Source organism: Adiantum capillus-veneris, chromosome 30 (genome assembly GCF_014529385.1).
Source record: "Adiantum capillus-veneris isolate H3 chromosome 30, ASM1452938v2, whole genome shotgun sequence".
NCBI classification, from domain to species: domain Eukaryota; kingdom Viridiplantae; phylum Streptophyta; class Polypodiopsida; order Polypodiales; family Pteridaceae; genus Adiantum; species Adiantum capillus-veneris.
This window is the reverse complement of record NC_140960.1, coordinates 51938928-51951675: the sequence shown is the minus strand read 5'-3', so window position 1 is coordinate 51951675 and position 12748 is coordinate 51938928. Positions and strand designations below refer to the sequence as shown.

The 12748-nt window shown below is 45.0% G+C and overlaps 1 protein-coding gene across 1 annotated transcript in view; it reads right to left on the bottom strand.

Moving 5' to 3' along the window:
* Window positions 1-12748, bottom strand: part of LOC147417947 (transferases/nucleotidyltransferase) — a 72410-nt gene that overhangs the window by 38044 nt on the left and 21618 nt on the right. The window lies entirely within an intron of this gene.

Sequence of the window (12748 nt, the reverse complement as noted above, 5' to 3'; positions counted from 1 at the left end):
ATAAGGCATCTGAGCCATACACACTCAACCGTAGCTGTGAAGACTGCCCTGTACTCAGCCTCACAACTCGAAGTGGCCACAGTAGGTTGCTTCTTGCTCAACCATGATATACATGAACTATCAAGCATGAAACAAAAACCACTTGTGGACACTCGCGTGTCAAAACAACCAGCCCAATCTGAGTCCGAAAAAGCATGTAAGTCTGCGGCAATGATCCCCCCCGGGATAAAACAAGCCAAGATGTAAAGTGTCACTAAGCTAGCGAAAAATCCCCTTGACAGCCTGCCAATGCTTAGACCCTGTGCTATGCATAAATCTGCTGACCTGTGAGACTGGAAACTGAATATATATGGCCTCGTCTTGCGTACAAAAATAAGGCATCCAACAACAGTTTAGTAAAGAGTGACATCAGCAGGATCACCAGCATCATGAAGACTCAATTTCAAACCTGTTTCCATGGGAGTGGCAATAGGTTTGCAATCCTCAAGTCCAAACTTACATAGCAATGTCTCTATGTAACTTTTCTGACACAAGGCAATACCACCATCACACTGCTTAAACTGTATACCCAACTAATGATGCAACAGCCCCAAATCTTTCATCTTGAAAGTAGCTGAAACCGGCCTGTTCAATCCAAAAAGGGCGGTAGACTTTACTTCAAACCTTGATTTAGCTTTCACCCATTATTAGTCGTCTATTATACCTGCGCTATAGTGACACAAGAGAGGGGAATGGGATACAGATGCTAGAATGCACCTGTAGGAGAAGACCGACACCAGATTGGCCCCTAACTTAGGCGCCCCTTTCGGTATTTCTTTATTGTTTAGCCCCGCACAACCTTGGCTGAATTTTGACTGTTCTGGCTTGATTTCGGCAGCATAACTGTACTAGAACCCTTCACAGTCAGTATTCCCACGCATTGGCTGACTTTCACGACGCATACAGGCACTTTGCAAAACCTGGCGAGAATCTGCAGCACGCTGAATTCTCTGTTTTCAGCCCTGAAAATGCGCCAGATCACCTGTACAGCGGTCCCCTTGCATCCCCGAACCTCCTGGGGGTATTAGGGTCCGTTTAGGGCCAAAACCCTAAACCTGCAAAAATACACAGCAGGCTGTAATTTACTGTTTCGGGCTCCGTTTCGCATGCCGGTCGCATCCGTAGCAAGTCCTCGAGCTCCCGCACCTGTAGGGCTACTTGCCCTTTGAATCGGACGAGATTTCTAGCGTGAAACCTCTCCGAATTCACCTGTACCTGCGGGGGGGATTAGCCGCTAGCTAATCCAGTACCTGTGCAAGAGGCTCTTGCCTCGGCAATCGCGCATGAACCCACACAACTGTACATTGGTCAAATGAAAAGCCCACTAGAGGGGCATAACATACTGCCAAAGGGGAGAGAGAGGGCAGTGCGTAGCGTGCAGGGCATCACTCCTGGCACCGCACTGTGCATAAGAGGGAAAGCAAGCACTCCATAGCTCTTAACCTGTGACAAAAACTGAAAATGAGGCTCTCCCTCCTTCAAATTCAGCGCCACTTCTTGTTGCATGAGGCAAGTGCACCAGAAGGTGCCACTTGGCACATTTATAAGCATTTTCCCGTTTTGTGGTTGCCCCCTTAAAATCTCCCAACCGGTTGCCCAGTTGTCTTCACAGCAGAGTAAGAAAATGTTCCCTTTGTCATTTCAGAGGTAATGACGTCAACACATTTTTAGGTCCCAAAATAGCAGTTCCCTAAATTTTAGGAGATGCTGCCATTGTATCTTTCTAGGTCATCCGACCCTCTTTGTACACTGCGGCCACATCCAGAACTGAAATGTAGCCTCTGTAGCAAAGGATTCCACTTTGGCTAGTCAATGACCCCACTTTGGCTAACCATAGTCTTTGTCCCACCTTAGTGCTCTCTTGCCCTCAGGCCTGGACTCCCTCTGGACAGTTCCACACTAGCTATGCAATGCAGGGCAGTTAGATTTCCCGAGGGGTGTTTCCAAATAGTGAAAGTAAATAGATAATAAGAAAGAAATCAACAAAAAGGATAGATAGTAGTCACACGCTGGTGACAGTAGCATTCAAATCAGCCTTAAATTCAGCAACATGTCTCTCATTTGGTCCACTGATCAGCAAAACATCTACATAAAGAACCACAATGAGAAGTACATCACCCTCACGTTTTACATACAATGTGCTTTCTGTTGGACTCTTACGAAAGCCTTGTTTGACCAAATGAGTGTCAGCTTTCTCATACCAAACAGGAGGAGATTGCTTCAACCCATACAAAGCCTTGTTACATTTGCACACTTTGTCCTCTTGTCCTTTCTTGACAAAACCGCGAGGTTGCGTTACATAAACTTCCTCAAATATGTCACCATTCAAGAAAGCAGTAACAATGTCTGATTGATGTACATCCCAACCAAAATAAGTTGCAATGCACATAGAAAACGTACAGTAGTCATACGACAAGTGGGAGCAAAAGTCTCTTCATAATCTATGCCTTTATGTTGTGCATAACCCTTTGCAACAAGTGGAGCCTTATGGCGATCGATCTCACCGTTCGGCTTGCGTTTCAACTTGCAAATCCACTTCTTACGAGTGGCCTTTTTGCCAGGAGGCAAATCACATAAAGTCTATGTGTCATTTTCTATAAGTGCATCATATTCTAATTGCATGGCAGCCATCCAGTTTTCTAGATTATGTGCTTCATCAAAAGACAGAGGTTCCTCAACATCATGTAGGCTAGACACAGCCAAAGCATAAAAATCTGATGCATAAGATGCATGGCGAGAGTCTGAACGAGTACGACTAGACAAAGGTGTATCCAATTTACTGTCACGCAATGTATGCACCAACAATTTTGGCATACCTCTAGCCTGCTCATTTTCAGCCCTTTCCTCATCAAGTACATCATGTACATCTGCATCAATAATAATAGGCTGATCTGTAACATTTTCGGAAACCCCCATAGGCTGTACATTTGCCTCATTAGAATTTACATTTGAACTTCCACCACTGAAAAGAGGCAACAAAGTGTCATAAATGTCCTGTGAGCTTACATTACTATCTCTAGTACATGACAGCACGGACTGAACAGAATCTTCCACAAACACTATATCCCGTGAAACCAAAATACGCTTTGTTTGCAGATGATACAACTTGTAACCTTTGCTTTCAGCACTAGAATCAACAAAAATACATCCGACAGCCTTATCATCCAGTTTTCTGCGCTACACTTGTGGCACTAAGCCATAATAAGCCAAACAGCCAAAAACACGCATGTGCTCAATAAATGGCTTTCTATCATGCCATGCTTCATATGGAGTCATAGACTACAACGCTTTTGTAGGACACCTGTTGAGTACATGAGTGGCACACATGGCACCCTCGAACCAAAACGAATGTGGTAAAGCTTGACTCTTGACCATACATCTTGCCAATTCCGTAAGAGACCTATTTTTCCTCTCAGCAATACCATTTTGCTGAGGCGTATACGGCACTGTACATTGGTGTTTTATCCCACGACTAGCCAGAAATGCATTAAATTCACGAGACATATACTCCCCCCCTCAATCGGAACGGAGGGTGCCCATAGTACATTTCGATACATTTTCAACCATAGCCAGAAATTATTTGAACCACATAAAAACTTCGGACTTCGCTTTAAGCGGAAATATCCATGCATGTCTGGAGTAATCATCAATAAAAGTCACAGGTAATTGCCCAAGGATGGAGTTTGCATGGGTCCACAAACATCACTATGCACAAGCTGCAACCTGCATGTGGCCCTAACTGAACCATCCTTTGGAAACTTAGAACGTTGCATCTTACCCAAAATACAGCCTTCACAAACATGTTTGACAGGTGCTTCAAGAAGCGGCAAAGAAGCAACCATATCAGATTTCTGCAAATGCAGCAAACTGCCAAAATTCAAATGTCCAAAATGTGCATGCCACACTTTTGCATCTGAAACAGCCCTTGAATCTGCAACTGCATTTCCAAAATTTTGTCCACACTTGTCATACAAAGTGAGCTTATATAGCCCACAGCATAAAAGGCCAGATGCAACAATTTCATCACCAAAACTGAGATCATGAACTGTATATCTGTCATCCACAAATTTGACTACAAATCGAAGTCTCGCAAGTGCAGATACAGACAAAAGATTCTTCTTGATCCTAGGTACATAAAGTGCATCAACAAGTGTGAAAAAACTGCCATTTGCAGCAGTAAGCACAATCTTTCCAACCCCCTGAACTGGATAAGAGGCACTGTTGGCACAAGTGACTAAATTCCCATGAGGGACAGACTCAAGAGAGATGAACAATTCACGATGTGAGGTAATGTGCTTAATAGCACCACTGTCAAAATATACCACATATGAATTTGCAGCAACTGACAAGCATGCATCATGGACAGCAAGATTGTCAGTGCACTCTGCGCTAAAAGCCCATTCTACATCAACATCAGCATCACAGTCTCCTTTCACAGAAGACTCAATAATGGCTGCTTTGTAGTGAACCAACATTTGCAGTGGAACCACCCTCTTTCTTCTTAGCCTCTTTGGCCTTCAACTTAGGACACTGCTTGATCAAGTGATCATTAGCTTTACAATAATGGCAACGCATCTTCTTTTTGCCCTTATCACCAAAATTTCCACACGAATTGCTGCCAGCAGAAGCATTAGGAACAGAAGTTTTGCCACTTGCAGCAGAACCATAAGAAGTGGCTGCATTGCTATTACCACCCTTTCTTTGAGACGCAATAAAAGCCTGTTCAACTGCACGCTGCCTAGTCCTGTTTTTTCTGAAAAGTGACTCTTGCAACGGCAATGTACATAATGCATCAAACTTGACAACTTCAGGATTTCCTTGGGTCATTAGTCTCCAAGTACTAGCAAAAGTCTAGTATGAATCTGGTAAGGTAACAAAAACAGTTTGCACAAGGGAACTGTCTGAAATGACTTCACCTGCAAAAATAAGTTGCTCATTGATATCCTTGATATCAGCAAGGAAAGTGTCCATATCATCTTCCTCATGCATAATCTTCGATTCCACCTCTTTAAAGTTTACGCAGCAAAGCAATTTTAGCCTCATTGCAGCTTGCATAAAGAACTGCTAGAATATCCCAAGCCTGTTTTGCAGATTTTGCTGAACGAATGTAAGGAACAATGGTGCGCTTTACAGACAACGCAATCAATCCATGAGCCTGCGCATCCTTTACATCCCAACGAGCTTGTTCTGCCGTAGGCAAAACAACTCTAATAGCAGCAATCCTTGCAGCAAGACATGCAACATCCTCAACATCACTACATCCTCAGAACCAGGACGTACATCAATGCCCTGCACAATATTCCAGACGCACTTTGACACAAGAACATGTTGCATCATGTAAGCCCACATAGGGTAATTGTCCCCATCCAACCTGTCCTCAGCAGCAAACATCTTGAACACATCTGTCTGTTTTGCAGGCGTAATCGAGGGCGATTACAATGCTTTAGAGAGGGGGGTATGTCACAACCTACTGACGTGGCAGCCTGTGTACACACACACCCTCTCCTTTGACATGGGCAATCCCGGAAAATAACAGGCTGACTGAAATGATAACCTGGCAACAGGAAACCCGGAAAACGCGGAGATCTGCTGACGTGGCATGGCCTGTACGGATCCGTGATTTGCGGCAGACTGTTGACGTGGTTGAGCTGTACGGAATTCCGCCTTTTGCGCTGGTAGAAAGCAGCTGAAATTCTATGTAAAAATTTGGGAAGCTTTAGGGCTTTGCTTTATTTGAAAGAAGCTTTTGATTTTGAAGCTTTTGGGGCTCTGCTTTTAGCATCCCTTGTAAACCTTTATAAGTGAGGTCTGGGCTCTCACTTCTCAGAGAATCTCGACGCAGAGTCTGAGAGTGAGACCCTCCCACTCCCTTGTACTTTGAGTTGCAGATCAATACAAAAAGAAATACCGAAAGGGCCGCCAGTCTTTGGCACCAACATCTCTAGGCACGGAACTCCGCCGAGCCGTGTCGAATTAATTGTGAATTCCTGTTGTGTCGCGGTAGAATCTTGACTTGGAGTGTCCAAGTCTGTTACAATGGTATCAAAGCACAAAAAGATTCTTCTTCTACGGAGGATCCGATTCTTTTTACAGCGCACACAGCTTTTGGGAAAAGATCTCCGTGCCCCGACCTCGAACTTTGAACTATGAACTGTTTTAAAGTGAATTCCTGTTGTGTCGCGGTAGAATCTTGACTTGGAGTGTCCAAGTCTGTTACAGTGGTATCAAAGCACAGAAAGATTCTTCTTCTATGGAGGATCCAATCCTTTTTACAGCGCACACAGCTTTTGGGAAAGAATCTTCGTGCCCCGACCCCAGAGTTATTAGCCACTCCCACCCTTCATACATCGCACATCGGACGCGCTCCCGTCTTCATCGCTCTGTCTTACAAGGCATAAAGCCATTAAAAATCCCAGATTACACATGGGTTCTGGTGAAGAATCTAACAAAGATGACACATCTCAATGGGAAGGCAAAGAAAAGTTGAAGATCCGACGCGAGGACGACATTGAGTGGGGCCCGAACCGAATCAGATGAACGTAAGTACAAACTTTGCTGCACCTAGGGCAAAGTGAAAGAACAGGAAGCCCTTATTTTTCTTTGATCACTTCTTTTCACTTGAATTGGCGGCTCGATTTGGGATTCCACGCCCGACAGGCTGAGGCCACAGGCGGAGGTAGTTCTAGCGGCACCCAGACGGGATGATGCCATTACACCGATCATTGGCAAACTTCGTTTGCATAGTCAGGGGTGTTTAGGGCACCAGAACTTCTACGTAATGCCCTTGGGAGGTTGTGACATCCTCCTCGAAATCCCTTGGTACCATAAGAACAATACCGTGGTTGACTCTCGGGTTGAGAAAGCGACTTTGACAAATGAAGGGCACAGAGATTGTACTTGATGAAATTCAGCTTCTTTTCTCAATTTTCTGGAGAGAACTGAATGATGATTGAAGGTCGAATATGTTTTGACATAGAAAAACAACGCCAAGATTTTTTCCACACTCATGCCGTTTGCTTTTCTGAGGACCTACCAGGCGAGTTACCACCAGCTCGTCCTGAGGATCATACCATTGATCTGATACCTGGAAGCACACCACCGAACCAGCCACCTTACAGTGTGAGCCGAGCCCAGAACGAAGAAATTATGAACCAAGTGAAACACCTCTTGGAAAAGGGTCTTGTCTAGCCTAGTACTTCACCGTATTGCTCTCCAATCTTGTTGGTTTTGAAGAAAGACGGATCTTGGAGAATGTGCATCGATTATAGAGCTCTCAACAAAATCACCATCAAGAACAGATTTCCGATTCCTAGGATCGATGATATTCTTGACCAACTAGAGGGATCCTCGTGTTTTAGCAGGATCGATTTGAAGAGCGGATGTCATCAGATCCAAATCGCGCCGAGAGATGTCTAGAAGACAGCTTTTCAGACGACTTTTGGGGTATTTGAGTTTTTGGTGATGCCTTTTGGCCTAACCAATGCTCCTGCAACATTTAACCGGATGATGGACAAGATTTTTCGAGAATACGGACTATTTACTGGCACTTTCTTTGGCGACATCATTGTTTTCTCCAAGGATGAGGTAGAACATAGAGAACATCTGCTACAGGTCTTTCAGGCAGAGAAGTGAATTTTTCCTACCAGAGATACACTTTTTGGGACACATTGTCTCAGTAGCATGAGTGCAGATGGACCCGGCCACGATAGAGACTATCCATGATTGGCCCGATTTGAAGAATGTCCATGAAGTTCGAAGCTTCTTGGGCTTATTTTCTGACTACCGGTGGTTCATCGTAAAGTTTGCAGAGGTAGCTTACCCCTTTGCATTTGTTAGCATAGAAAGGAGTCCTTTTCTCGTGGGGACCCATAGAGGTGACTGCCTTTCAGAAATTGAAACAGAATTTGACTACAAGACCAGTTTTGACTTTGCCAGATTTGCAAAAGTCGTTTGAAGTATATTGTGATACTTGTCGTCATAGTCTACATGCGGTCTTAATGCATGAAGGCCATGTCATTGCCTATAAGAGCCGATTGTTTTCAAGACCGGAATTGACAGTACAGATATGTGAGAAAGAGCTTTTGGCGGTTATTCATGCTCTTACTCAGTGGCGACATTACCTACTCGGAGCCGATTTTACGGTTTTCACAAATGGTTAGAGTTTACGCTGCTTCTTGTCATAGAAGCAGCTATCGGAAAAGCAGATGCGGTGGGCAAACATTTGGTCACACTTCTACTTGTGGATTGTCCACGTACACAGATAGAAGAACTTGGTGGCAAATACTTTGTCCCGGAAGCCGTTGGTTCTGGCTATTTCCGCGATACATCATAAAAGCTTTGAGGATGTGGTCGGTCAGTACGCCACAAATACAGATTTTGCATATGTATTCACTTGAATACAGAATGGGGAAGTAGTAGCGAAATATTCCATTCGGGATGGCTACTTAGGGAAGAAAACGATGTTGTGCGTGACACAGCCGTTGAGGGAAAAAGTTCTAACCGAATGCTACTGTCCACCTTTTACGGGTCACCACGGCATTCCTACCACCTTGAACAGTGTGGAGAGACACTTTTGTTTGGCCGAGACTCGAGAAGGACGTGGACGATTTTGTACACAGTTGCTTGGTATGCCAAAAGGTCAAGTTTTGATAGGCATAAAGCACGGGGATTATTACAGCCTTTATGTAACACACCGCCTATGATACTGTCTGTGTCGGCGGCGGGTGCCCACTTGCGGAAACTGAACTGAATGTATGGGGGGGAGAGAGAGAGAGAGAGAGAGAGAGAGAGAGAGAGAGAGACTGCGGTAACGCAATTGCGCTACCCAACTGCTGTATTAGAGATCCAATACACGAATTGCTGGAATGCTGAAAAAGCAGATTTTCTTTTTTGACTATGGAGATGCGGGTACGCGGAGCGCGACTGCTGAGTGAGAGTCCTTCGCAAGGAGGAAAACGCACAAGGCTGAATGCTTGAATGCTTGATGAATCATGCTGGAAAGTGTAGGCTAAGGTTGCCTTATGTTTGCCTGCATGGTTTTTGCCCGACCAACTTTTGGCAAAAACGACACTTTTATTTTAGCCTAATTATGAATGTTTTATTTAATTATGCTCTAACTTGCTCGTCCGGACTCAGAATCGAGTTCCGAAACTTGCGCTAAATGCTCCTTCTTCGTAGCTCACTTGGAGACTCTCCAGAGTGGCATACGACAACTGAAGGATAGTCCTAAAATGCATGTGCGTGCACATAATATGATTGTTAGAGCGTGTCATCGTGCATCGATAGGTGGTGCACGTGACATTCCCTCCTGCTTAAATTGACGGTAGGCGCATGGCGTCCAAGTAGTCCGCCAACAACTGTGGGTATTCCAAGAAGAATTCTTGGTCTAACCAAACTGCTTCATGCGTTCCTCGATCACGGAATTTGGTGAAGAACTGTCTCTACCTTCTTCCGGATCCATGCTTCCATCGATGAAGCAAAATTTGCTCCAGCTCGATGACCACTGCTTCGACTAAAACTTCTGGTTGCTGTTCGTCAATCACATCTTCCAAGGTTGGACCAACATATGGCTTCAACCACGACACATGAAAAACATTATGCATCGTCCATGATGGGGGAAGCCATAACTGCAATGAAATTGCATTTATTTCTTTGATGATAGGAAAGGGTCCAAAGCTATGAAAAGATAATTTTGGGCATCTTCTGCCCACCTGCACCAATCTCTGCTTCAAATCCGAAGATATACCCAATCCCCTACTTTGTAATGCACTTCCCTGCAAGATTTGTTGGCCTGCCGAGTGTAGGCCTCCTGTGCTTTTGCAATCCTGTCCTTGACTGACTCCACAATCTCTGTATAAGACTCAACCACATGGTTGGCCTCAATGGGTGGAGAAATGATCCTGGTCAAAAGAGAAGAGAACCCTTTACCGAACACTGCTTCATATGGAGTTCGTCCAATACTTGATGAATAAGTATCATTCAAGATTGCCTGTACCAATGGCAAATGATGTTCCCACCGATTCTGCTGATCATGACAGTAGGCCTTGAGTACATCAAAGGCTACCTGATTGTAGATCTCTGTCTGTCCATCGGTCTGCGGGCGAAATGCACTCAAAAACTGCAACCGAGTACCAAAGTTGTCAAGCAATGACTTCCAAAACTGTGAATTAAACTTGGCGTCTCGATCAGATGTGATGGTCTTGGGCAATCCAGCAATAGGATACCAAAACCGAATGAAGAGACAAGCAATCTCTTCTGCTGAAGATTTATGCTTGCATGGGATCAGCATGACAAACTTGCTGAACCGATCCACAATGGTGAAGCACATAGTGTTCCTGCTAGGATGTGAGGTTGGAAAGGGTCCAACAAAGTCCATCGAGATGTCCTGGAAAGAACCATCTGGGATAGGTAAGGGTTGAAGGAGTCCTGCAGGTTTCTGATGTGAACTCTTCACCTTCTGACATACCTTGCACTTATGGACATAGTCGTATACATCCTTCCTTAACTTAGGCCAATAGAATGACCTCTCAAGCTTCTCCAAGGTACTGTTGATACCACGATGACCACGAACAAGTGAGTCATGAGCATCATGAAGGAGTGTTGCCCTCTGTCCTGCTGTGATGCAAAGTTGACCCTTGTATAAGAGCCAACCATCCTGAATGGTGTAATGACCAGGCTCACCTGCCATGGCCAAACTGTAGGGAGTGCTAAACTCAACAGAGTCACGATACTCCCCCTTCATGCAATCCAAACCCAAGCCCTGAATCTCCAATATTGTGGCTGGTTGAATGGCCTGTACTAAGCTGGACTTTCTGATAAGAGCATCTGCAACTGGGTTGTGCTTTCCAAGCAAATACTCGATCATGCCACCCTACTGCTGGAAGATCTGGCTCCATCTGGCTTGGCGATCACTCCAATCGGCGCTAGGCATGGTCTGAAGCCATTTAAGGGCTTGATGATCTGTTTTGACTGTGAACTCTCTACCATAGAGAAAGTGTTTCCAATGCTTGAGAGCTGAAATGATTGCAAACAGCTCTTTATCATAAACTGAATAGTTGCGTTGTGCACTATCCAATTTCTTGTTGTAGAAGGCTACGGGTCGTGAATCTTGCTATAGTACTACACCTATTGCTATGTTACTAGTATCGGTGATGACCTCAAAAGGTTCTTCCCACGAAGCAATCTTCAAAACTGGGGCTGCGGATGCCAACTTCTGAAGCGCATAGAAAGCCTCGAGAGACTTTCCCTCTACTGTTACTCTCTAGCGCTTTGTCTTGCATCCCTTGAGTAAATCTCTAAGTGGTGCTGCAATTTCTGAAAAATTCCTCATGTGCCTGCTGTAGGCCTGACAAAGACCCACGAAAGAGCGAATCTGCTAGGCTGTTTGGGGAATTTCCCAAGATAAAATGGCGGTGATCTTTTCGGGATCCAATCTAATGCCATCACTGCTGACAATGAAACCGAGGTAGGAAACCTCTTGTACCCCAAAGGTACTCTTCTTGGAGTTGACGTAGAATTGATTGTCCTCAAGAATCTGGAGAACTTTCTCTACATCCAACAAATGCTGCTCATATGTTGTTGAAAAGACCAAGGTATCATCTAAGAAGATGAAGACACACTTCCCAATAAGTAGTGCAAATGCACGGGACATGTTTTTGTTGAATGATCCTGGAGCTCCTGTGAGGCCAAAGGGAATCACCACAAACTCGTAGTGACCACGCTCTGTTCTGAAAGCTGTTTTTGAAATGTCAGCTTCAAAAATCCGAATCTGGTGGTAGCCACTCTTCAAGTCGATCTTGGTGAACACAAGTTTAATGCTCTGTAGTCAACACACAAACGGGCTGACTTATCCTTCTTCATGACGAAGAGGACGGGGGCTGCAAATGGTGAGGATGATGGGCAAATAAATCCAGCCCCTAAGAGGTCTGCAATCTATGTTTCCAACTCCCCTTCTAATGCTTTTGACAGTCAATAGGGAAATTGGCTGGGTGGTTCTGCGCCAGGAATGAGCTCAATCCAATGGTCCTTTGCTCGAGAGGGTGGAAGCTTTGGAGGGAGGCCATCTCTCAGCATGATATGCTGAAATCGGGAGATGAGTGCCTGCATCCTAGGTTCCAAGCCTGGTTGAGCTGGGGTGGTGTTTGTTCCATGTATGGAGCTTACCTGGCTTAGGGCATGAGAAGTGGAATGTGTTGGAGGGACCCGAACATACAATAATGCACATTCAGCGCCTTTTCGAATGGCTCGCTTTGCTTGCAAATGCGAGATAATTGGGATGCCTGGTATACTCCTGTCACAGGTGATAGTGACTGGGGAAGGTACACCTTCAGTGATGAAGAATGTGCCTGACTTACTATCAATGAGTGGGACATGAGTAGTCATCCAAGGATTCCCAATGAGCATGTCGCAACTTGTGAGAGGTGAGACAAGGAAGTCTCACTCAAATGGTGCTTGTTGAACTGAGAACTGTACTTTGGTTGCTATCTGAGTGATTCATGTGCGGATGCCAGGTGTGAATGCATCCACATCCAAATCAAAAGGCTGCATGGTGCACTGCAACTTGGTAGCTAGCTGTGGAGAGAGAAGATCATCCTCACTACCAGTGTCAAAGAGAACGGTGAAACTGTGGCCCTTGGCAGAGCCATATGCATGCAATAACCCTAGGCGTGTGGGGACACCCTCCTGCTTATCGTAGAGCACAACCTGGGGT